At 37.4% G+C, this 23,649-nt stretch overlaps 1 protein-coding gene across 1 annotated transcript in view; it reads left to right on the top strand.

Moving 5' to 3' along the window:
- Nucleotides 1-1,228: 1,228 nt before the first annotated feature.
- Nucleotides 1,229-23,649, top strand: part of LOC124855429 (leucine-rich repeat-containing protein 4C-like) — a 238,572-nt gene continuing 216,151 nt past the window's right edge. Inside the window, exon 1 of the mRNA XM_047345333.1 lies at nt 1,229-1,800. The gene's annotated coding sequence lies outside the window, so the exon portion shown is untranslated. The remainder of the gene's footprint in view (nt 1,801-23,649) is intronic.

The raw sequence follows: 23,649 nt of genomic DNA, 5'->3' as shown, positions 1-23,649 counted from the left end.
TCGGAAATCAAGGTGCCAGAGTCTGGAGGAAGACTGGGGAGAAGGAAATGCCAAAATGCCGTTAGTCCAGTGTCAAGTACCCACAGTCAGTGATGGTCTGGGGTGCCGTGTCAGCTGCTGGTGTTGGTCCACTGTGTTTTATCAAGGGCAGGGTCAATGCAGCTAGCTATCAGGAGATTTTGGAGCACTTCATGCTTCCATCTGCTGAAAAGCTTTATGGAGATGAAGATTTCATTTTTCAGCACGACCTGGCACCTGCTCACAGTGCCAAAACAACTGGTAAATGGTTTACTGACCATGGTATCACTGTGCTCAATTGGCCTGCCAACTCTCCTGACATGAACCCCATAGAGAATCTGTGGGATATTGTGAAGAGAACGTTGAGAGACTCAAGACCCAACACTCTGGATGAGCTAAAGACCGCTATCGAAGCATCCTGGGCCTCCATAAGACCTCAGCAGTGCCACAGGCTGATTACCTCCATGCCACGCCGCATTAAAGCAGTCATTTCTGCAAAAGGATTCCCGACCAAGTATTGAGTGCATAACTGTACATGATTATTTGAAGGTTGACGTTTTTTGTATTGAAAACACTTTTCTTTTATTGGTCGGATGAAATATGCTAATGTTGTGAGATAGGAATTTTGGGTTTTCATGAGCTGTATGCCAAAATCATCCGTATTAAGACAATAAAAGACCTGAAATATTTCAGTTAGTGTGCAATGAATCTAAAATATATGAATGTTAAATTTTCATCATGACATTATGGAAAATAATGAACTTTATCACAATATGCTAATATTTTGAGAAGGTCCTGTACTAAGTACTGGATTCTCTTTTTTGTCTACTAAATGCTTAGGATACTGACAATCATTAAGCATTTGTTCCAGATAAGAATAGATGTACACTCACACCAATGCTCACTGAGTCAGTACAACTTATCAAAGACATCACATGAGTGATCTGTTGATTATATAAACTCAATCCAGCTCCTCCTTCACTCTGACTTATAAAAAACATCAACTTCGAGAACAATTAATTCGTTAAGGAAGCTTATTTGTATTCTGGACTCCCTCTATGTCTCCTCACATGTGACTGAGCTCAAGTAAACGGATAAGAGTGAACAGGAAGGGAGGAGGCTAGCATGAGAGAGGGAGTGCATGAGGGGAAGGATGAATCTAATGCATTGCAGCAGAGAACTGTGACAGAACAGGCATTTATTTGGGCAGAGACTGCTGGTAGGAGGAAGAACGCAGCAGCAGCAGCAGCAGCACTCAACACTTCTCTATCACTCAATGCCCCCACCACAGCTGGAGACAAGTTGGACGCAAAAACAAGGATCAGGAGATAAAGATTGGAATAAACACACCTTTCCAATGCCACCACCAATATGACTTCTGGAATACTATGTTGTTTTTTTTCTAGCTTTACCTTGTACCCTTCAGTTTCTGTTTTCCTTCAGATACTCATTTGGTTTCCTCTAGCTTGATTTGAAGGAATATTCAAGTGAACGGAGATCATGGCTTGAATGACAATTGGTGAAAATCTCTGTACAAGTCAAGCATTAGTACCAGCAGTGGACTCAAAAAAGCCTTCAGCAAATTAACTGGTCATCTTATGGTCTTCACGGCTCATCACCCCATCTATTGGAAGCATGCTCATGGAGTTACTACCTATGAAAAGTTCCTCTCCAAAAAGGCCTGCAGTCCTTATCTGCAACCTCATGACCAATTTTTTTTAAGTTTGGTGGCAAGAGAGACAGGACACAGTGAGGTTGCTTTGAACTGTTCAAAATTCACTGGTGAGTAAAATCATTTTTATACATTTATATGAAGAAAATTTTGATTTTGTTAATTTAATGCACATTCAACATTGTCACTATCTTCATAACCTTAATTTTGAAAAAAAACATTTTTAGGGGTGCAAGTTATTTTTAAGAAACACTATTTCTGGCATTTTTGTTGTTTCTTCATATTGCAGATTACTGTTGGACTGCATCTCATTCAAATAAGCATAACATTAAGAGGGTACTGTTGATTGTTCAGGCTTCGACTTTAACAAATTTCTCACAATTTTGTTGTTGAACTTTCACATTGTTCACTCTTCAAGAGCAATAATTATTTGCCAATAGCTGCATAGGTTATTTTGTTATGATATCAGTTGATTTTATTAATTCTGATTAGCTTGTGATAAACAGTGAAATCTCAAGCTCGTAATATTTTTTGTTTGTTTTCTGAATGTTAGTGCTAGTTAGTAAAGTATTGAGGTTTTGTTGCAGAAGCAGACTTCACGTTTCATACAATATATATACCAGAGAAAGTTGGGGTTTTTTTGTTGTTTTTTTTTTTTACAATCTTGTTTGGCTAAGATATTTGATATTTTTATTAAGTTAACTGAAATTATTTTTCTCTAGCAGTTTTAAATGTCGGGTAAATTACTTTTCCAAACTTCTAAAATTGCTGGGGTAAAAAACTCCACATTTTGGGTGATTTCTGCAAATCCTGCCCTGGGTCAAATATGGACTGATCCAGGCCTGGATTGTTTTAATACTAAAGGATTGGATTATAGGTTTAATGCAGCATACTGTGTTTGGTGTTTAATCTCCAAAAATTGTTTGATGAATAAAATTGTGTATAACGTCAAGGCTATAAAATGTGGGTAGAATAGAATAATTACTGGCTATCTATATATCTGGGTTAAAATCAATTATCTATCTATATCCACATAATCTTTATCTACGTAATTCTTACATTTTAGAAAACATTATAGCATAAGCAGGGTCTGGTCTAGCAATGTCTGCTCAAGGAAACCACCAGTAGTTTTAATATATCACTTAAAACCCCAGTATAAAATGGTCCATTACAAACTTCTACCATAACATTGCCACCAGCTGTAACAGCAATTTAAGGGTTGATACTGTCAGGAACTTTATGCAGTATTTTATATTGCACAAAAAGAACAGTCATTCTTTAGTGCATGCTGTGTTATTATTTTTGTCCACAGACAACAGGTTAGATTAATATACATTATGTGAAAGTGAAGTTAAGTCTGTTCAAAACAAATATGCTAGAATGTGATATGCTAGAATAAAATATTTGTCATTGTCACTGTTGGGACCACAGCCATGGGTGGCTGTAGGGTCCCAACAGTCACACTGCCCAACAAAATCTTTTGTGCCATCGTTGGAGCAAAAGTCAAAGGCTTATTGTAGTTAAAAACTGCAGGTTTTAAAGAATGATCATCATCCTTCTTGTCACTTCTCTAACCCAACAAACTGGTTCCCAATTTTTGAACCATTGTTTTGTTAAAACTGCCCAATTTCTGGCATAAATCTAGCATTGGGGTTAAATAAATGACCCCGCTGTTTTGAAAATAAATATTTCATGTCTTGAAAAGTAAAACTTTTTTCATCTTGTTAGTTCCATGAGGATGCTATGTGTTTCCTCATTCAGTGAAAATTGATAACAATCCATGCCAATTGTTCAGGCTTGTTTAACCTCTATTCATATCAGCCATCATCCCACATTACTGCAATTGTGATGTAAACTGGTTAAGCATCAAGAACACAAAACACTGTTGGCCTGTGTACTATGGCAATAGTACTGGTGGTGGGCGTTTTCCATTTACCTCAGTCGTTCTCCTCTGTAACCTTCAGGACTGTGAAGATAAGTGTAAGCATTGTACGCAGGTTTAGACTGCGCCATTGTCTGCTTATATGCAACCAGGACCGTTGAGATGCTGCACAAGTGCTGTTCTACCCATGAGAGAGACAGCATATTGTAATTAACCAGTGTGCACAGCCCTTTATGCCACCAATGATTCAAAGGGAAGAGGTAGTGATGAAAGACTTGTAATTGGGGCTGATAAAAATATGGGAAAATGTATTCAGCTAAGCATAATTAAATTAAATACATCATCAAAATCAGGGAAAACACACTTAATTTGATTTAACAGATAAAGCTTATTGATTAAGACAAAATTGTTGAACAAAGAATATAATTCATTCATCACAATTCTTTAAGAAATCATGTGTCTCGAATCTCTAAGTCAAACAAGATGTCTGTTGTGTGGGTGAGTGGAGCCATAAGGTAAACAATTCACATTGTTTGAAATCAATGCCTCTCAAATTACATACATTTCACACAATTTCAAAATAATATAAAATTACACAATTTTGGTTCTATTTTCTTAGAAACAGAAACTGCTGCAAACAAGCCCCCCTATGGGGAAGAGAGCACACCAGTGCCAAACAACAGATTGTAAGCCATTCTTTTGAAGCTTAATCCAGCACAAATCCCACACCAAAAACATTAGACTCAATAGCAAGCATATATGGCATATATTATTGAAACAACAGAAAAAGCTTTAAAAACAAGTGAGAAGCAGACACACACACAGAAAAACCTCTGGAGGGATCTGCAGCTGCCTTTTACCTAAAACTACTCTTGTGTACACCTTTTAATAATGATACCTATGAAATAAATACTTGACCTACATTTCTGTAAGTTATGTCTTGTTGCTTTACTTCTCAAACCCCACACATTTTTTATTGCAAGCATAAACATACAATCACATCTTCATTGAGTACACCCCCCATTCCATCACCCTCTAAAGATGCTCTATTGGGGTCAAGATCTGGTGACTACCTTGCACTCACTTTTAAATAAATGTGTTTGAGACTATTTGAGCTTTGTGAAATAGTGCATTATCCTGGTGGAAGTAGCCACCAGAAGGTGAGTACTCTTTAGTCATATAGGAATGGATAATTGCCTGCAAGAATACTCAGGTAAGCTGACATCAAGCTCCCTCACCGCATTGGTCCTTTCACAAAACACGAAAGGCAAATAGAGATGGCAAAAACTGTACATTTGATAACTAGTAGCCAGTCATGGCACTCCAACAGCACTTTGTCTCATGTCTCTCACTCTATCGTTGTTTCTTTTTTGTATCTGATGCACCACATAAACTCTGGGAAAAGATTATTCAATGCTTTTGTTGTCATTTGCTGTCAGCCAGCCTGATGAGCAATTTGTGAGGAGGTTCTTTCAACACAATTGGGTAAAAAAGGAACTACTTAATTCCTTACTTCAAATTAAGAACCTCAAACAACCAAAGTAATAGACTTACTTCATCAGATGAAGTTGATGCTCACAACAACTGGATAGCCCTTCTTAAAACCAGATTCACTTTGACAAGAAATATTGTTACGTTTTAATATTGTAAGACCTTTTACCATGAGAACTTATTAGGACATTTCTCCATATTAAATGTAATGACTTGTTGCCATGTGATTGTCTTATGTGGTAAATAGCAAGTGAATATATGTAGTTAATGTGGCTAAAGTGGCTGGTGACTGTAAGAAAACCTTTTTCAAGCTATAACATCATACCTGACAAATTATGTGTATTTATAAATAATCTGATCACTAAGAATATAAGTGTGCTACATTAAACATAATGTTTAAACATATATTGTTTTAATCTAAGGATGTATGAACATTTTCATCATTAGTTTCCAATAAAATTTTCTTTATTTTAATTTAACATAAAAAACCCAAAACCTTTAGAATATCTCCAGTTATTTTTAACAATTTGCGCCAAGTAGAAAGGTTAGAGTAGAATTTTCAAATTTTCTTTCAATTTCAGATCTTTAGCTTTGTGATAAACATAACAAGAACAATACATTTACATTTAGAATGAGTAAATGGTGGAGTGGTGCTTCCATTCAAGCTTGTGAAATGCACTTTTTTGAGAGGTGAAATTGAACTTTTTTCCACCATTAGACATGTTAAAGCTTTTGTGTAAACCTTTGTGTAAACGTTTATCTGCAACACCCTTTCATCTCACCTATAATAACAACAGCTACTGCAAGCTTACAGGTAGCTTAAAAAAAACAAATGATGGAATTCCACACAGCTGCAGACACATGCTGTACTTGGTGCACAAAAGATCAAATGCACAGAAGTTTTCGACTTCAGACTGAAAGATTTCGATGCCTCTCATGTGGCAAACAATGTTTTAAAATCTGAAAATATACAATTTGTATTTCTCTGGAGATGGCAGAACCTGAAGTTTGCACAAAACTGGCTCCACCTAATTCAGTAATTTTTGTCTCCCAACACTGAGCTAACCAACAGTGGCTAAATGCCAGACACAGTGGGGTGTTGATTTTTTTGCTGCTGAAGGCAGTTCTAAACAAGTTAGATTGCTGAGTTGGGAACAACAGCAAGTCAGATAAGGGTCTAAACAGTTTTGTTTGTATTTATCTAATGAGAAATAATAATGTTGATGATATTTTCAAAGCATGACAGGAAATCTTCACGAGTCCTTCAGCCCCAAACAGGAAGTGATTGCAGCTACTATCTGGAAGGTCGGATTCCGGCCAAATTTTGAATGGCTCTCCCCGGGTTAGAACTCGGCATGACCGAAGATTGTATGAAAACTTGTACGTGCGTAATTGAGCGGCGGGCTTGTTGGTTGCGTGGAGGCAAGCTCCCGCAGTCACGATACAGGCCAAGTGGCCCTAAGTTGTGAGGGCTGCCCAATGCTGAACTGTTTCAAAGCTAGGGATTATTATAATCAACACAGAAAAACATTACACCAGTAGATTAACCCTCTAGTAACACAATTTCAAACTGGACAGAATAATTATGAAACACTTGCTTAACTTGCAAAAGTATCTAGTTTTTTTGAGTATCTAACTAAATAAATAAAGTTTACTGATACAATAGATGCATCTAATGCATGATTAGCATTTCTTGGACCCCTGAACACAGAAGCTCAAGGTACTTAGCCTGCTAAAAGGGCAAGTGGGAATGAAGTCAGAGACTTTTTGAGCAAAGGTGCCTTTTGTAATGGATGAAATAAATGTGTTGTAAGCTCAGAATGCTTAACCAACTGGAATCTAATAGTTTCTGCAAGGTGTTACAGTTCTTGGTACTTTTACCTTGTAGCAAGAAGATCTTAGAATATAATCCTGGCCTGAAGTCTTTTTAGATAGAGTTCGCATGTTCTCCAAGTGCATATATGGGTTCTTTCTGGGAACGTTTGCTTCCTTGAACAGTCCAAAAACATGCATGCTATGTTAACTGGTAACTCTAAGGTGTTCTGAGGAATAGGTTAATGTGCATGGTCTGTGTCCCTGTGTTGTACTGTTATGGACTGGCGAGCTGTCTAAGGTGTACTCCATGGATGGATGGATGGATGGATGGATGGCATTTCCAGCTGCCTGTTCAAGCTGCCTGATTTTGATAGATGTGTAGCATTGGAATTTTTAATGGGCAACTGAAGCATTGACTTGTTCTTAATCAAAATACACCATTGTATACACAATGATGTGGGCACAGTGAAAAAGTGATGTGCTATGATTTAAGATGCTGTTCTTGTGTTTCTTATCTTACCATGTTGGTGTGCATATCTAAAAATGTTTTAAGGGGATCTAAAAATAAAGAGATTAAAGTATGTACAGTACAGACCAAAAGTTTGGACACACCATCTCATTCAAAGAGTTGTCTTTATTTTCATAACTATGAATATTGTAGCTTCACACACTGAAGGCAACAAAACTATGAATTAACACATGTGGAATTATATACTGAAAAAAAACTTGTGAAACAACTGAAAATATGTCTTATATTCTAGGTTCTTCAAAGTAGCCACCTTTTGCTTTGATTACTGCTCCACACACTCTTGGCATTCTGTTGATGAGCTTCAAGAGGTAGTCACCTGAAATGGTTTTCACTTCACAGGTGTGCCCTGTCAGGTTTAATAAGTGGGATTTCAAGCCTTATAAATGGGGTTGGGACAATCAGTTGTGTTGTGCAGGAGGTGGATACAGTACAAGGCTGATAGTCCTACTGACTAGACTGTTAGAATTTGTATTATGGCAAGAAAAAAGCAGCTAAGTAAAGAAAAATGAGTGGCCATCATTACTTTAAGAAATGAAGGTCGGTCAGTCCGAACAATTGGGAAATCTTTGAAAGTGTCCCCAAGTGCAGTCGCAAAAATCATCAAGCGCTTACATGAGGACCGCCCCTGGAAAGGAAGACAAAGAGTCACCTCTGTTGTGGATGATAAGTTCATCCGAGTCACCAGCCTCAGAAATCGCAGGTTAACAGCAGCTCAGATTAGAGAACAGGTCAATGCCACACAGAGTTCTAGCAGCAGACACATCTCTAGAACAACTGTTAAGAGGAGACTGTGTGAATCAGGCCTTCATGTCAAAATAGCTGCTAGGAAACCACTGCTGAGGGCAGGCAACAAGCACAAGAGACTTGTTTGGGCTAAAGAACACAAGGAATGGACATTAGACCAGTGGAAATCTGTGCTTTGGTCTGATGAGTCCAAGTTTGGGATCTTTGGTTCCAACCACCATGTCTTTGTGTGGCGCAGAAGAGGTGAACGAATGGACTCTACATGCCTGGTTCCCACCGTGAAGCATGGAGGAGGAGGTGTTGATGGTGTGGGGGTGCTTTGCTGGTGACACTGTTGGGGATTTACTCAAAATTTAAGGCATACTGAAACAGCATGGCCACCACGGCATCTTGCAGCGGCATGCTATTCCATCCGGTTTGCGTTTAGTTGGACCATCATTTATTTTACAACAGGACAATGACCCCAAACACATCTCCAGGCTGTGTAAGGGCTATTTGACCAAGACGTAGAGTGATGGGGTGCTGCGCCAGATGACCTGGCCTCCACAGTCACCGGACCTGAACCCAATCGAGATGGTTTGGGGTGAGCTGGACCGCAGAGTGAAGGCAAAAGGGCCAACAAGCGCTAAGCATCTCTGGGAATTCCTTCAAGACTGTTGGAAAACCATTTCAGGGGACTACCTCTTGAAGCTCATCAACAGAATGCCAAGAGTGTGCGGAGCAGTTATCAAAGCAAAAGGTGGCTACTTTGAAGAACCTAGAATATAAAACATATTTTCAGTTGTTTCACACTTTTTTGTTCAGTATATAATTCCACGTGTTAATTCATAGTTTTGATGCCTTCGGTGGGAAGCTACAATATTCAGTCATGAAAATAATAACTCTTTGAATGAGAAGGTGTGTCCAAACTTTTGGTATGTACTTTACACACATTATATATTTGATCACTTATTTTTTGACATTTTAGGGGAAGCTGAGCTTCCTTTGGAGTCTTAGAGCAATCGCGACTGCTTGAGATGTGTACTGTATGTTTCTTATGATGTGTCCCCATTTTGAGTTGTATGAGAGCATTGGAATGTAGGGTGTAGAATGCACAGTTTCCAGAGTAAGGTACTTGTGTTGTGACATGCCCATTTATTTATTTATTTATTTATTTCAATTTAATCATTGATTCTTGACCATCTAGTGATAAAAGCTCAAAACACTATTAACAGTCTATGAGTAAAACAGTATGGGTATTAATCAGAAAATGGATCAGACTGCTATAATTTTAGAGCTACTTCAAGCATTCGGCACGGTGAGGTGAGTGAATCCTTATCCGTCCAGATGGGGTATTTGCAAAGCACCTGGTGAGATTAAGTAACAATGTCATTAGGTCCTTGATATTCGAGTAGGACTTGCATAAATTCTGTACATACATATGTACGTCATGAATATGGTATAAGTCAAAAAAACTAATTTCATGGACATTTTTACCAAAAAACATTCACAGTCTGGCTTAGCTGAAGATTATACTCTGAATACCACAGCATCAGATGCCTAGGTAGGGAATGCTGGAGAACTATTCAGGGCGTCATATCTTCATATGTTATTGAAAAGCCACGCATGTGCAATAGTGTGACAAGAAAATAAAGATCAATATTTTAATTTGTCAATGCATGAAATAATTTTTTTTTATTTATTATCTGATCTAGCATCTGTTTCTTTGAATTGATAAGAGTGCATAAGAAAAGTTGAAAAATTGTAGAACAGTTAAGAAAAGACTGCAAAGATGTGAAAAAAAATAAGCTGTTTATTAGAGGATGATAAGTTGTGCTGCAGCAGTCAAATCCCAGAGGTTTGAAGAGAGGAGAGTTTAGTGTATTTCTGCTAGACTGTATTTAGGGATATTTTTGCTGTTATCATTCATAAGATCACTATGTATGAAACAGCATTGTGATACTGGGAAATGATTTAGACCTAAGTGAAAGTGTCAGAAGTTATGTTGGTATTCCAGGTAGAGAGGGACCGTCAAATTGTGGCTAGATTGACAATTTCTTTCAAGGTTAATCATAGTACTCTAAAACAGAAATTGAATCAGTTGGATCTTAGAATTGATAAAAGAAGAAAAGTGTTCACTCTGTCAAAGGAATAAGACATTGGGCTTTGTTTACTGAAAAAAAAATCACTTGATCACAAAATTATTTAATATAAAAAGAAATGAAAAGATTTGGAAAGGTTTCTGAGACAAGCGTGGCCTCAAAGTGGAACAAACAGTGCAGGCTGGGGCACAAAAGCTGTATAATGATTGTATAAGAGTAGTCTCTGTACAAAAAATGAAATAGGGTCAATCTGTAACTAGATATTTACGAAATCTATTGTTTGTAAAACAATATAAAACAATCTGATTTCAAGTATAACAATATCCCTTCACAAAAACAGAAATAAATTGCATTTTCTCTGCTATTAGACCGATGTTTTTGGTCTTTCTTAACCACAGAGGTATTATACTGGACGTCAGAAAGTTGCCTCTAAATGCTTTAAAAGATAACCATGAAGGTAGGTGCAGAAATTCTTAAATAGTTAATGTAAGCCTAACATAAGCCTGTACATTTGGATATGCAACAATATATATTTTTTCCTTCTTTCAAATGATAAAACCTTTTTGAACACTGACCAGATTGCTAATTTAAAATCTTCAGTGATTGAGGCATGTTTTGAATCCTAATGTTCCAGTAGGACAGGTCCTTTCTGTCCTAATGCACAAAGGTCTCTTTCACAAGCATCTTTTGTACCTGCTGCCATCTGGAGTAGACATTTGAGAGCGTGGGCATGCTGCACAGGTCAGGTCTGGCCTAATTAGTATTTCATCATAATTACAGTGAGACTGTGGAGGGACGGCTTCATTTAAACCAGTGTAATGTGTCAGGTAGTTGCTGGCTGAATAGCAACATCAGTCTATAATAGAGTGAAATATGACTTATTATGGCGAAAAGACAAAAAGCAATGGACAATTTGAAAGCTGTTACTGTGAATAGGAAAGAGTGTAAAAAAAGAAAATTCAGAGGAAATTGTAAGTTCTACAATCTGTAAGATGTAATATTTGTGAATCTCTGAAAAACAGATCCCATGTGTCCTAAAACAGTTTCTTCTTCTATTATTCTTATTCTTTATGTGCCCAACATTGATGCAAACTTACACAATAACTGATGACACTGAAAAAAAAAAAAAAAATATCTGCATACTGTGGTACCATAGATCAGGGATAATATTTCAAGTTTTTTAAAATTATTGTGTTGTACTTTACCAGAGATCACCCATTTCTCATTCATTGTTCTTGTAGTGTAGGACTGAAGCAGAGGCAATTTGCAGGTAGTATCATGATTATGTTGAATTTAATAAAGTCCAAAGACTTACAAAAAAGAAAAATAGAGTCTACGGGTGTCAACTAGAAATGGGATTAATGGCTCCTTGATGACAGTTGGACCTTATAAATCCACTCCTTTCAAAGAGCCATGTATTTTTTTTTATCCGCCAGGGGTAACTGATTTTACAGAAAATAATCACTGAATGATAGAGTAAGATTTGGATCTGAATTATTTACAACTTAAAAAAAACCCACCAACATCTGTTCTGTTGGTGGGATAAAAGAGTGTGGACTATTCTGAAAAAACATCTCATTTTACATGTGTAGGCTAGATTTGAATGTCTGCCATTTTAAAAAGGTACTAGTAATACAGGTCCTTCTCAAAATATTAGCATATTGTGATAAAGTTAATTATTTTCCATAATGTAATGATGAAAATATAACATTCATATATTTTAGATTCATTGCACACTAACTGAAATATTTCAGGTCTTTTATTGTCTTAATACGGATGATTTTGGCATACAGCTCATGAAAACCCAAAATTCCTATCTCACAAAATTAGCATATTTCATCCGACCAATAAAAGAAAAGTGTTTTTAATACAAAAAACGTCAACCTTCAAATAATCATGTACAGTTATGCACTCAATACTTGGTCGGGAATCCTTTTGCAGAAATGACTGCTTCAATGCGGCGTGGCATGGAGGCAATCAGCCTGTGGCACTGCTGAGGTCTTATGGAGGCCCAGGATGCTTCGATAGCGGCCTTTAGCTCATCCAGAGTGTTGGGTCTTGAGTCTCTCAAAGTTCTCTTCACAATATCCCACAGATTCTCTATGGGGTTCAGGTCAGGAGAGTTGGCAGGCCAATTGAGCAAAGTGATACCATGGTCAGTAAACCATTTACCGGTGGTTTTGGCACTGTGAGCAGGTGCCAGGTTGTGCTGAAAAATGAAATCTTCATCTCCATAAAGCTTTTCAGCAGATGGAAGCATGAAGTGCTCCAAAATCTCCTGATAGCTAGCTGCATTGACCCTGCCCTTGATAAAACACAGTGGACCAACACCAGCAGCTGACATGGCACCCCAGACCATCACTGACTGTGGGTACTTGACACTGGACTTCTGGCATTTTGGCATTTCCTTCTCCCCAGTCTTCCTCCAGACTCTGGCACCTTGATTTCCGAATGACATGCAGAATTTGCTTTCATCTGAAAAAAGTACTTTGGACCACTGAGCAACAGTCCAGTGCTGCTTCTTTGTAGCCCAGGTCAGGCGCTTCTGCCGCTGTTTCTGGTTCAAAAGTGGCTTGACCTGGGGAATGCGGCACCTGTAGCCCATTTCCTGCACACGCCTGTGCACGGTGGCTCTGGATGTTTCTACTCCAGACTCAGTCCACTGCTTCCGCAGGTCCCCCAAGGTCTGGAATCGGCCCTTCTCCACAATCTTCCTCAAGGTCCGGTCACCTCTTCTCGTTGTGCAGCGTTTTCTGCCACACTTTTTCCTTCCCACAGACTTCCCACTGAGGTGCCTTGATACAGCACTCTGGGAACAGCCTATTCGTTCAGAAATTTCTTTCTGTGTCTTACCCTCTTGCTTGAGGGTGTCAATAGTGGCCTTCTGGACAGCAGTCAGGTCGGCAGTCTTACCCATGATTGGGGTTTTGAGTGATGAACCAGGCTGGGAGTTTTAAAGGCCTCAGGAATCTTTTGCAGGTGTTTAGAGTTAACTCGTTGATTCAGATGATTAGGTTCATAGCTCGTTTAGAGACTCTTTTAATGATATGCTAATTTTGTGAGATAGGAATTTTGGGTTTTCATGAGCTGTATGCCAAAATCATCCGTATTAAGACAATAAAACACCTGAAATATTTCAGTTAGTGTGCAATGAATCTAAAATATATGAATATTAAATTTTCATCATGACATTATGGAAAATAATTAACTTTATCACAATATGCTAATATTTTGAGAAGGACCTGTATTTTGTTGACTTGGACCCAACTGAGATTTTTCCATTGGGAAATAATTCGAGTTGCTTTACTGTTTGTCATTGGTAAAATGCTTCTATAAAATACATGTTTTCTTTGGCCTAGACTAGTCAGCACTATTCATGCCTTGTGCAAACATTCACCCTATATTACCCATTAGTGTCTAGAGAGCACCAAATACAGGTGTAAACACCCTCAAGATGCATTCTGGGAGGTTTTCTTCAGACTGCTTTAAGAGGCAGCCTGGGACACTAGGATCTGCATTAACAGTCTAAATGAAATCCATTTTGAGACATATTCAAGAAGCCCCCACCAACATAACATGACTACTTACAGCAATGATTCCTGGATAGCTGTGGGTAAAAAAAAAAAAAAGAGAAAGATTTCAGTTAACAGTAAATAACAAATTTGTGCTGCTGTCAGCAAATCAAAAACAATTAACAGCTAAATGGAATTCATTAAAAACATTTTTAAATGGTCAAAAATAAATTTCACTCAGAATCCCCCTCAGTAATCAGTGTGGATTGGATACAAGTCTGGATTGTAACGATGACTGGACATTAGGATGTGTACAGGTGAGTGAATTTCTCTCAGTGTAGATTAGTTTTACTGTTTTTGGAGGATGTTGAACCCACTGTGGTGAAGTTCATATAGAATAACTCATGCAGTGCAAGTTCTCCCTATATGTGCTATGTCCACTGTCATTTTTGTAGCACTTGAACATAAACTGATAACGTTGTCCAACACAGTAACCAGCTGTTTTACAATGATGCGGTTTTGTAAACGTGCCCCGATGATAATCTTTATAGATTCCAACAATATTCTCAGTTTCTTTTCTCATATTGGATCTGTTATGCAACACAATTAAGCTTCTAAATATTTAAATGAATAAATCTCAGAATGTCAGACATGTGGAACATCAGGAAACTTGTTGGTTGCTCAACCAACTGGCCAGTCTGTAATAAAGCTACAATTTTTTAACATTGCATGGTCTAAAAGATTAACAAAATTCTGGTCTGTTTCAGCATAATCCTTCTTCAGAGTCAAACAGATTCCACCGAATCATTAGACATTTTAAAGAGATAATATATTGGTGTAAGTACTCCACCTGTAGTCAATCCTCCATCAAGAAGACCCCACCCCTAAACTTCTAACACCTAAGTACCTTGTTAGCAAAAAACAGCAGACAGTTTATTTTAGTCTACAGCTGTAGCCAAAGCCAAGTCAGAGTGAACATAACCACTGGAAAAAAGATATGACAAAAAGTAAAGATAAAACAATCAAATAGAACAGGCCTTGAAAGATATTGGCTTATAGTTTATAAATCCAAAAGATTTATTTTGTTTTAATTTTCTTTGTCTGTCTGCTTTTCTAATGGACAGAATATGTTAAATCCCAAATTCTTTTACACCAGTCACTGTCATGGTGATCTAAAAAGTGTTTGACAATGGATAATAACTGATCTGTGTGAGGCTGTGTGTGTGTGTCCTCAAAAAAATCTCTAAGAAACTAAGCATTATAGAACCAAATTAACTCAAACTCCCATCATGGGCATGCAACTTTGTGGAAAAAAAACAACAACTAACATCTAACATATACAACCATCATTATTTTATGGTTCTTGATTTGGGTGAGGAAACATTTAGTCATACATCTCAGTTATTTAATTTTAATTTAGCGCAAGTGTCGCATCCTATGGCTCTGAAGTGTTCACATACAGGGTTTGGACAATGAAACTGAAACACCTGGTGTTAGACCACAATAATTTATTAGTATGGTGTAGGGCCTCCTTTTGTGGCCAATACAGCGTCAATTCGTCTTGGGATTGACATATACAAGTCCTGCACAGTGGTCAGAGGGATCTTAAGCCATTCTTCTTGCAGGATAGTGGCCAGGTCACTACGTGATACTGGTGGAGGAAAACATTTCCTGACTTACTCCTCCAAAACACCCCAAAGTGGCTCAATAATATTTAGATCTGGTGACTGTGCAGGCCATGGGAGATGTTCAACTTCACTTTCATGTTCATCAAACCAATCTTTCACCAGTCTTGCTGTGTGTATTGGTGCATTGTCATCTTGATAGGCACCGCCTTCAGGATACAATATTTGAACCATTGGATGCACATGGTCCTCAAGAATGGTTCGGTAGTCCTTGGCAGTGACGCGCCCATCTAGCACAATTATTGGGCCAAAGGAATGCCATGATATGGCAGCCCAAACCATCACTGATCCACCTCCATGCTTCACTCTGGGCATGCAACAGTCTGGGTGGTACGCTTCTTTGGGGCTTCTCCACACCGTAACTCACCCAGATGTGGGGAAAACAGTAAAGATGGACTCATCAGAGAACAATACATGTTTCACAGGCCAATATCTGCGCTCCTTGCCCCATTTAAACTGATGTTTGGCATTGGCATGAGTGACCAAAGGTTTGGCTATAGCAGTTGTGGAGCTCCCGACGGACAGTTCTGGTGGAAACAGGAGAGTTGAGGTGCACATTTAATTCTGCCATGATTTGGGCAGCCGTGGTTTTATTTTTTTTGGATACAATCCGGGTTAGCATCCGAACATCCCTTTCAGACAGCTTCCTCTTGCATCCACATCCTGTTGGATGTGGTTCATCCTTCTTGGTGGTATGCTGACATTACCCTGGATACCGTGGCTCTCGATACATCACAAAGACTTGCTGTCTTGGTCACAGATGCGCCAACAAGACGTGCACCAACAATTTGTCCTCTTTTGAACTCTGGTATGTCACCCATAATGTTGTGTGCATTTCAATATTTTAAGCAAAACTGTGCTCTTACCCTGCTAATTTAATCTTCACACTCGGCTCTTACTGGTGCAATGTGCAATCAATGAAGACTGGCTACCAGGCTGGTCCAATTTAGCCATGAAACCTCCCACACTAAAATGACAGGTGTTTCAGTTTCATTGTCCAACCCCTGTATATAAATGTGTCAGTCACATAGCAGACAGTGTGTAGAATATTTATAGAAAATATGACAAGTGCACATGGCCTTCTAATTTTAGGAACAGAAGGTAAGTACAGAACAGTTCTGGCATAGAGAGGCTAGATCTTGACAAGGGAATGATGCCAGTTGAATACATTTTTAGTGGGAGGAATATATTAGCAGCATATAAGGTTTTGGCTGGCTTTCATAATGTCTAATCACATTAGGTCTTCCCATCCTCCCTTAGAAACAGCTGACAGCTTCATAATGGGCAAGATGCAGAGTCCTGACCAGTATTTAGTCAAAGCATTTTCTAGAATTTAGCAGAACTGATGCAAAACAGTGCTTAACCCTTTGGCATGAGTGATATTATTTGGCTCTGCTTTGGAACCGATATGCTCCAAGTTTTCTGATGTGATAAGTGGGTAGCTTTTTGCCTGAAATCCATAAAAGAAAACCTAAAGAAAGTCCTTATGTAGTTGAAACCAGACATTTACATAAGCTGTAAAAAAAGACAGATGACCTTTTTTTTGACTCTGACAAAAAAAAAACCATCTAAATAAATGTTTACTCTTGACATCAGGTACAATAATCAAAATCATTTATATTTGCTAAATTCCAGACCAATGCAAAATATATATTTTGAAACATTTTTCAGAACATTCTTCAAAATAAGAGGTTTATACACACGCCTTTAAACAATGTAGTAAAGCCCAGATGAAGATCTTATAGTGTTTCAAGCTTCTGATAAGGTAATTCTAAACATCTGAGCTATTGAAGGCACATGTATTTTTATGCAGCACCTTCAATGCGCTGCTTCTATGTGTGACATCATGAAAATAAATTAAAAACACAAACAATCAAGATATCAGGAAGAGAACTGGGAGTCCCCACAAGTCTGGATACAGTTTCAACAAAGTTGCCACGTTCATTTGTTCAAATATATGCAAGTATAAACAGCCATGAGATACTCAGCCATCACACAGTTAAGGAAGTAGCCTTGTTCTCTGTCTCAAAGAACATGTTTTAATGAAACGTGTACATATTGACACTAAAACAAAACTGGCTAAAGCTATGTTTGCTGTGAAACAGGTGCTGTACAAACTTGAGCCAAAAGGCCACTTAGAGAAAAGAAAGCATTACTCTGAAAGCAATGTAAAAAGCAAGATTACATTTTTAAATGTCTGTGAAAAAATCTTATTTTTTGCAGACATTTCATGGGGTCTGATCAAAATAAAACAAAAGTGCTTGACCATAATGTCCATCGCTACATTTTTACAACAAATTAGAAAAGCTTACAACACTGTTCCTGCATCCCAACTGTGGAGTACAGGGGTGGCAGCATCATGTTGTGTGGGTGCCTTGCTACAGGAGGGATCAAAGCACTTTATAAAATAGATATGTCAAATTATTGAAGCAACATCCCAAGACAATAGCAAAAGAATTAGAGTGTGGGCAAAATTTAATCTTTCAAATAATAAACTACCCTAAACATACTGCATAACTAGGTACAAAGCCACTTAAGAACAAGTAACTTTTTGGAGTGGCCATCACAAGTCTTGATCTTAGTCTTATTAAAATTTTGTGGGCAGAGCAAAAAAGGTGTGTGTGACCAAGGTGGCCTACAAACCAGACTCATTAATATTCAAATTAATAGTAAACTGTTTTGAGAAGTTCGTGGAATTATACCTTAAATATTTGACCCAAGATTTAGTTTAAAATGCAGTTTTCTTGCTCATTACTGTGGTATTTAATAAGAAAGCAAAATTTTGCTAATTCTAGCTGACCTAAAAGAGGAAATATTTAATCAGTGAAGACATTATATCTGATTTCAATGGTAAACATAATCTTTTTGAAAAGATGTTTTATATGTTTTCGCTTTCAGTCAATTGCATTTCAGTCATGCTTTTCATTCTTTTCTTCCCACATCTACATGTCTAGGTAGACAATACCGTTTAAAGATTCTGTAATATGTTTCTGGTGCTATTTTTTTGTTCAGAGCTTTATAATACATTAGATTTAGTGAACCCTAGCTTAAAACTAGATAAATATACCAAGACAAAATTATCTGAGACTGTATTCTAGCACTGTTTGATGAGTTAACAGATGATCTCGAGCCGAATTGGATAAAGTGGTGTCATGCCATTGCAGTATTTCTAAAACCCCTGGCAGCCTGTCATTTTCTGGCATTTGGCACATACTCTGGATGACTAAAGCCAGCTTCCTAAACAGCAATGTAATGAAATGACAGTATAGATTAGCTGTAATTAATTGGCCTAATAGACAAAATTGTTTTTCAGCTGTGAAAAAGACACTGCGGACCAGAACAAATCAGGATATCCAAGTAAAAATACTGCATGTTATTTTTCACAGCAAACAAGCAAACAGATCCCTTCACACAAATATTGTGTAAAGGGATTGCACAGGCACTTCAGGATAACAATTTTCGACAATGCAATATTCGTTTTACATCAAGCAGAATGTCACGTTCTGTTTTGTGCATAAGGGTCAGACAGGAGGCCAACATCCACATGTAAGTACTGTAAGATATTGTAATGAGGCTTAGAAAGTCATTCATTTCTCAGTAGAGGACCACTAACAGCTTGAAACATATGGGGGGAAAATCGGAAACCAGTGTTGCTGGCACTTCAGCGGTGATTATTAAGGAACACCTGTTTGGCTGGCTGGCACGGCGACTCGGGGTCCCGCTGAATAGCAGCAGGCTAATGAAGGTCTTCTCAGCTTAATTGTTTGGGCTATAAATAGTGACGGAGAGAGGGGTGGAGAGCAGCGCCATGCTCCCCCCCATACATCCAGTGAATGAGCTATTAGAAGGTTTTTGTTGTTTATTGGATAATGAATAGAACAGAGAAGGTACTCATGTAATTGCCAACATTATCAATTACAAAACAGTCATCAACAGCAAACTGTAAGATATTACTTTGACACATGTATAGTGGGAGAGGTGGTGTAAAAAATATGAAGAAGCATAATAATCTCCCCTAATCTTCCTATGTGTTAGGTGTGTTAAAGTGCTATTAAAATTGCCAAAACTGTGTAGCCATTTAAAGTTGAACAGAATCTTTTAGTCTGCATGCAAATTGTGAGTAAAGGTCTTTCTCATAAGCAATTCAAATCACAACCAAAGTAATTTTTTCCTTTTGGTGGCCTGCACTAATGCAAGTGCTCATAGTGCTTCTCTTCTGTCAGACCCCCATTTTAGGGTAAATTAAATGCAAAATGCATGGCTAATTGTAGCATTAACCAAAAAGCTTTTCCTGATGACTTTTTGACAGAAGACACAATGAGGATTAAGTAGAATCATCAGATTCTTTTTTTTTTTTTTTTGTTAAATTCTGTTTGAAGCATCAGTAGTGCGGTGTCTGCCCTGCTGTTCAGGGGTCACCTTCATTGATGTCCAAATGAGTTTTGCTGGCTGTGTTTTCCAGGTTAAACCCCTTCAAAGGGAGGTGCAAGACTTTGATAAGCTGTCTGCAGGTATAAACAAGTTTAAAGTTAAAAGTAAAATTTTCAAATTAGTGTTCATACAGATTCATGAAAACAAGTGATTATGCTTTGTTTTATAATATAATTATAATGATCAGACAGACAGACATACATCTTTATTGTCCCATAAAGAGATTGATTGAAAATTTTTTCCACAAGTGGACATGCAAATTTGGAAATCCACAACATGCATATAAGCATTCAACACAATTAACAATCACAAGACAAGTGCACAAGAAATGGAAAAATAAATGAATGAGGCAGCTTGTTTAGAACAGCAATGGCTGAAGGAACAAAACTCCTTTTAAAACCGACTCTTCTATATTTAAGTGTTCGATATCTGCGTTCAGAAAGTAGGAGCTGAAAGAGGTTATGGGGCGGGTGCTCAGTGTCCGAAACAATTGACTTGGCGAGTTCTGTGATGTTTGGTGTGGGGGAACAGATTATGTCCGATCCGATGTGAGTGATTTTGAAGAGATTATTTCTATTTGCGACTGATAGCATGTGTAAAAACAGGTACAACAGTACAGCAGAACGGACTAAACAATACTCTGGTACAGTAGCAGCAGAAGATGAGGGGCAACATGAAGGGCACTGAGTATGAAGCACATGCAATCTTTGTTGAGAGCGTTTATGGACGTCTGTGATATGTTGTTCAAAGCTAAAATTACTGTCCAGGGTGAGTCCAAGATATTTGAATGTGGTTACCTACTCATTTATGTTGCCACTGGTGCAATCATTTCCTTTGTTTTGTCATTTTGTCATTTTGTGAGTTATTGTCGATATAATTGTTTTTACATCACTGTGTGATGTGCATGAATAAGCTCTGATAGTCTATGACAGATTGCAGAGTACTGAGGAGAGCCAGAACTGCAGAAGCATCTGACTATTTATAAAACATTGTGATGTCTGTAGAGCTTATACAGTCATTGGTGTACAATGTGTAGAGGAAAGGACCAAGGACACAACCTTGAAGAGCCCCAGTGTTGGTAATCATGAGGTCAGATATGTTAGCGCCTATCCTCACAGCCTGTGGTCTGCTGCTCAGAAAACTATGGATCAGGTGGATGATATTGGAAGAAATATTTAATTGTGTTGAATGCAGAACTCAAATCTACAAAAAGAGCTGCTGCAAAGTTACCAGGTGTTTCCAAATGTTAAAGGAAAGCATGGAGGAGACCATTCTCCATGCTTTGCTTGGCCTTGTAAACAAACTGACTTTTGTCCAGCTATGGATCGACAGTTGGCAAGGTAGTATGTAAAATCAATTTTTCGTAACATTTGCTCACTATTGGTTAGTGCAACATGTCTGTAGTGATTCGGCTCTGAAGGGCATAATTTCTTCGCCAGAAGGATGATTATTGATGTTCTCCAAAGTGTAGACCACCATGCAATACTGTAAGATTCTAGCATGATGGCAAACAATAGCTAAGAAATTCATCTTTAAAAGTGTCTTTATAAGACATTGTAAACTACTCAACAATGAGTATTGTGTTGAAACCTAAAAAAGGCAAACATTGTAACTACGAGAAAAAAAACTAAATATGGGACAATAAATTATGCATGTCCTTGTATTAAAAAAATAATCAGCTTTTGAAATGTTTAAAATCTCTTCAACAGCAGTTTTTGTCCACTGAGGTGTATTTTTTTTTCAGCAACACTCTGCAAAGAAAAAAAAGTTTAAAACATTTTTTTGAATAGGGTAATATATTCACCTTAAAATTGTGCCCTAAAATAGTGGAACAGTGTGCCTCTCTATGCTACTAAAAGATTTATTTAAATCTAATCAAATAGAGACTGAGACTTTATGATATGAATGCATTTTGTTGTGTTTCCCATTTTACTGTTGTTTTAGTATTGCTTTGTGATGTTTTATTTGATTATTGGATTATGTTCTATTGTTTTGTTTTGATGGACTCCAAAGTACATTGTGTTAAATTGTTTTTAATTACCCTTCATAAATAAAATCATGGTTTACGTATACTTTTGCCTTTACAACCAGCATATCAGTTGACTTTCCTTTATGGAAATACAAAAGTCCCAGAAAGGAAAAATGAAAAGTATTCTAAAAAATCTACAATGAATTAATGAATTCAACATTTTAAGTAGCTAACAGAAGTATTAATAAATAGTTAATTATTTTGTTGCTGTATCAGTTGATGAAATAAGAAGTGTTTTTACTAAGTATGTTGAGTGTACATTACTGACCACATGACCTGACTGATCTGAACACAACTGTTGGATGGGTAGGTCTTTATGCTTTTTGCTTGATTAAGAGTACACTGGTCAATAAAAATTAACATTAGAATTGAAAAAATGCTAATTCTCTCCAACAATTCCCAATGTCACTTGGAGCTGCCAGAGTTCACTTTGGTTTTAAACGGAAAGGTTTCCAAACAAACCAGTTATCAAATGTATTATTAAACTTATGAAATGAGACTGTTGAAGCATAATCAGTATGTTTTGTTTGGCATCAAACAGCTATGATCTTCCTGTATGGTATATCTCTTCAGAAGTCTGGAACAAATCAGTCATCATGAATGCTGAAAGGAAATGTGAAAAATATTGGTAAGACTGACATTGAGTGATTGGCTTTATTTATTTTACAATTGAATTAGCATCGATCCAATACAAACTTTAAAAACAGGTATGAAATGTTCAAGAATGTACCTTAAAATTTTTTCTTCAACTTATTTACTTCATGCAAGCTTCTGTTACTGTGTAGTAGAGGGATGAAAAGCATGTGAACTGACGATATGCTCATAGTTATTGACAGAAGCTAGTAGGATGCTATCCATCCTCTTTTGTATTTTACTCTTAGTGCATGATGCTATATTTGAATCTGTGTGTGTGTACTTTCGCTGTTGCCGTACACATTAAAACAGATACTGGCAGGCAGTGGGAGTAACACTCAGATTTAACAAATAAAACATATTTGTCAAATACAACAGTTTGCAAATGTATCACAAAGAAGAGGAAGTTAAATATCACCAGTGTCTGTGTGGGAGCAGGTAAATACATGGCCAATTGCAAAGAGTGCCACTGGGTATTTTCTGTCACTACCGGAGGAGTATATGATGTTACGCAAAATGCCTTGGAAAACTCAAGTTGTGACACATGGAGAAAATTCTTATTCAAAAATCTGACTGTATGAGGGAATGGGATAGTTTACCTATATTTCATACATATGCTATAACATTAGATTACGTAAAACGGGCCAAAAGGACATTCATTTTACCTTTTTTTAGTCACTGTGTTAAAAAATAATTATGCATCAAATTATCTTATTTTGAATAGCACTATCTAAAACTCTTTCTTTACAACCTTTTGATAAACGTACCTGCCTCTCTATTTTTATGGTAATTAAAATGCCAAATTTTGCCAAAATGTGTAGGAGGGAGAGCATTGTAAATGGTTGTGTGATGTAATACAGATTACCGGATTCTGTAAATCAAATCAAACAGAGTGGTGTAAAGGTTTGTTTGGATTAGATTTAATTATATATTAATAAAAAACAGCATTCTTTCTTTGAGGGTCTCTGCCAGAAACCATTTCAGAACAATATGGTACAGCATGCAAATGCCAGCACAGTACACCCTGTAGCCTCTGTACACATCCATTCCGGGTTGAATGTATACATGCTTATTTTAGTAGAGAAACAAAGCAGCAGATAAGGGGACAAGAACACGTACGGTACAAT

Source organism: Girardinichthys multiradiatus, chromosome 2 (assembly GCF_021462225.1).
Source record: "Girardinichthys multiradiatus isolate DD_20200921_A chromosome 2, DD_fGirMul_XY1, whole genome shotgun sequence".
Lineage (NCBI taxonomy): Eukaryota > Metazoa > Chordata > Actinopteri > Cyprinodontiformes > Goodeidae > Girardinichthys > Girardinichthys multiradiatus.
This window is presented reverse-complemented; position numbering and strand designations above follow the sequence as displayed.